The 4,016-nt window shown below is 34.5% G+C and overlaps 1 pseudogene; it reads right to left on the minus strand.

Moving 5' to 3' along the window:
* Positions 1–1,542: 1,542 nt before the first annotated feature.
* On the minus strand, positions 1,543–2,027 carry LOC149196352 (uncharacterized; annotated as a pseudogene).
* Between the last annotated feature and the right edge of the window lie 1,989 nt (positions 2,028–4,016).

Genomic DNA, 4,016 nt, shown 5'->3' on the forward strand with positions numbered 1-4,016 from the left:
AAAATTAAACCACGTATATGTTTAATCCCCCTAAATTGTACAATTAATGATTAGATGACATTGAGTGATGTATGCTTATTGATTCAAGGAGTTAACTGAGTTTAAAACTATACTAGCAATTGCGCCAAATGTTGCAAAGGAAATGTTGTAAGTCGGTAGCATATGAGGAGAGAGCATAGATGAAAAGTGATGTGTTATGATATGTTATCTAAATGCAGCCCAATTTGAAGAAAAGAGAAATTTTAATGTTGTCCTCCCTCTGCCTTGTGTCAAAGGAAACAATGTAAGTGGGTAACATATGGAGGATGAGCATGGATGAACACAAACTTATGCATTGGGAATCCTTAGGTTTGTTTTTGGAAAACTTTGTACCAGATCTAGATTTAGTATCACCTTTTCCAATCTCATTCTCTGCAACAAATTTGAGATCCAAGAGTCGACAATAGGCCTTATGTTTTTCAAAATTGATTTCACTTGCTTCTAATATCATATTGAGTAGAATGGAATTAGCTGAAAAATTTAAATCAACAAAGAACTATTTTGAAATACAGTATCCAACACATACCTCCAAAGGGGAGAGACAATGTATGATAAGTTAAGAAGAAAGCCCATGAATCCCTAACAATACACTCATTCTATGTTTTCTGGGGTTTAAAGCAACCAAGTTGCCTCAATTAAATGAGCTCTAATAAAATTACTAGAATTGAATTTTGTCTCATGCATAAAAAATTGAAAGATAGTCATAAACCCCATGAGGTCCAAACTACAAGTCATTTTAAGTTGTTGACCATTAAAGTGCTCCATTAAACCAAATGGTATTGAAATTCTATAGAAAATTTTTCCAACTTCATTTTCATGGGGATCCCACAATAATCCAAGGGTTGTAGGGGCTTGGTACCATATTGTAAATGAAGCCGAAGAAGTCATGGAGGCTTACATGAAACTATAGAAAACAAATGTTAGTATTAATGAAGCTATGGCACAATAAGTTGTGGATTTTGAGCATTTGAATGTGGATGTTAAGCATTTGAATGTTGGTTAAGAAGATTGACTCTCAGGGCCTGGTTTCCCTCCCTTATCCAAAAAAAACTTCACACGTACCGATCGAATATGGTTTGATGACTAAGTCAAAAAGAGATTAAAATATATGATATATACTAAAAGAGCTAAGAGACGTCAATGGATTCAAATAGGTGTAAATTAACAAGAAATGAAGATATATGATATATTTCAAGAACAACAATAGAGGGACAAGTTGCAAACCCATTCCTTGAGTTCATCCTATCCAATGTGATCAATAAACTGATGCAACATCCATATAAGATATACCCATATTGACCTAAATTAGCAATATCCATTTGAGTATTATATTGTAATCTATATAAGGATTACAAACACAACCAACATGATGACAAGAAAATAAGCAATAGTAATTGAAATAAATTGTCTACATGTAGATGGTACAAATAATTGTCATAATGAAGTTTTAACAATTATCTTCAACTCCGAGGACAAGGAAAATGTAATGTAAGAACAAATAGATCAAAACTGCAACAGTTGACGAGAGTCATAAATAGATGATTCAAAAGACCTCAACAACGACACATTAGTAAATTGTTTGCTTCCCCAGTGCACCATGCTAGGTTGATCATGAGAATGATTAGTTTGTGTTTCCAAGGACCTATACATGAGATCTATAGTGCCTTGAATATATTGTGAGCTTGCAGCCTGAGAGCCCTTGAAACTTCTCCCCGGCATGCCAAAAATAATTCCTCCAAAGTTTGCCATTTTGCCTGCATTGGAAACAAGTGGCTTACCTTGGTGGTGTTTATCCATAGAATTCACAATAGTTGCAAGGAACCCACTTGTTGCAAGATTAGTAGAGGATTGGGGATACATTTTAATAACTTGTTTGTTGCAAAAAGACCAAAGTTGTGTTGTACTCCTTGCATCAATGATGTTTGGGCCATAAGAGGTTAATCCTCTAGCATAAGTTGATCCATTGTGAGACCTGACCGCATGCTCATATCAATTGAAGTTGGAAGTTGAGAGTTTGAATGTGGGTTAAGAATATTGACTTTTAGAGCTTAGTTTCCTCCCTTCTCCAAAAATACTTCACACGTAGCCATAGAACATGGTTTGATGACTAAGTTCACAAGAGATGAAAATATATGATATATACTAAAAGAATTAAGAGACATCAATCATGGATATTTTGATGAAATGCTCATATACTAAAAGAATTAAGAGACATCAATCATGATTATTTTGATGAAATGCTAATTCTTTGACAGTGCATTTATTTGTTATATTTATTTGAAGGAAACTGGGGTGAAGGTTCCATACCCTTAGCGTAGTTCTATTACAGAGAACCATAGCGCGTGGGCACATATTCTACAAACAAGCCACCGTTGACCTTTTCCATTTGTGCTATCGATTTTGGATTGATTTATTTAGATGGCTCACAAGGTACCCGGAAAAATGGACAAAATGGGAACAAAGGGTTGGCCACCTAATTTTGGATCTTATGTTTACACACTGAAACTATATTCAAATACTAATAGTGAACTATATTCTTTTACATTGCACATTGTAGGAGTAATTCAAATGTATTGAAGCAAAACTTGTGCCAAAGTCAAGTGTCCTTGAGGGCTTAATATAGATGATATTGAAAAGGCAGGAGAGTGTCTTGCATTTCAGGGTGGATTTGCAAACTTCTTTGAACAAATCCTTACTAAGATGGATGTTTTAAATGTGGGAGTTCTTTTTCATCAAGTGGTTTGGATGGTTTACAAATTCATTCAAATAAACTTACCTTTGTGGAAACAGTCTCGATCGGTGGTATTGATAGGCGTGTTAAGTCCCCAGTTGATAAACATGGCGATCTTTGCTTCACGGCAAGAACCCTCATGCGTTAACCTAAGGCGTAAGTAATGCAGAGTAGTAGGAAGAGCATGGTCATGGTCGTTGTGTCTCTTTCAAGATTTTTTTTGAAAGTCCACACACTTTCCTATGAAATCATGTCATGTTATATGAAATTATGAAATGATACCTATAATAGGACCCCTCCACCGTAACGATTTGTTTCGGTGCACAGAAATAATATATGAATAAACTCTCCATGGCACAAATTAGAGACAAAATCCATACCATTTCATCCACAACAACTACCATCCTCTGTATCGTAAATACAAGTTCAACAATCGCAAACAATCACATCCACCATACTCTAGTTAGCAAACAAAAGTATTCTCTTTATGTTATTAAAGTCCCCAATCTCTGCAAAATCAAAGGGAAGCTTTTGAAAAAAATTTGCACATTTGTATGTGTCTCTGACCTCGTCTTCTTCACTACTATTGTGAGTGATTTCTTCGGAACTATGCACAACATTTACACTACGCAACATTTATAGTCTCAAAGAACATTAAAACCTGAGAGAGATAGTTAGTTAGTTAATTAAGGAGTTGGGTAACACTTGGTAAAGTGTATTTAAGGGTGGAAAACATTTGAATTGTCTAACATCAGACCTGTATAAGGAATATAGGTAAGACAGGAGGGGGCTTCTGGCTTAATTATAACACATATATTAAATTGTTTAAAACTGTATTAACATACATATATATGAAACAATATTGAATTTATGTTAAATATTTTTCTTATTTTCATATTTCTATAGCAGTTGTCTATAACGCGACTTTTTGAAAGCCTTTCCGGCGGGTTTTTCCGGTCGAAATCCGGCAGGAATTTATTGGAATCGCAAGTTTGATAGCTAGTTTCTGCACAATGAAAGCGTCCTAGGGGTTTTTCAGGGTGCTGAATCCAAATATGCAGTTAAAAAACCATTTTAACTGCAACAAATCAAGATTTAACCTCAATTTCTTCCACCGGATTCCGTCACCGAAATCTCCAAAAAGTCGCATTATAGACAACTCCATTTCTATATCTGATCAATAAATAAATAAATAAAAATATTTATTAATTAAAAGAAGGTAATTACATAATTTTTAAATCTTTAA

Source organism: Pinus tabuliformis, chromosome 2_2 (assembly GCF_031772625.1).
Source record: "Pinus tabuliformis cultivar Carrire ecotype Pingquan chromosome 2_2, CPIR1, whole genome shotgun sequence".
NCBI classification, from domain to species: domain Eukaryota; kingdom Viridiplantae; phylum Streptophyta; class Pinopsida; order Pinales; family Pinaceae; genus Pinus; species Pinus tabuliformis.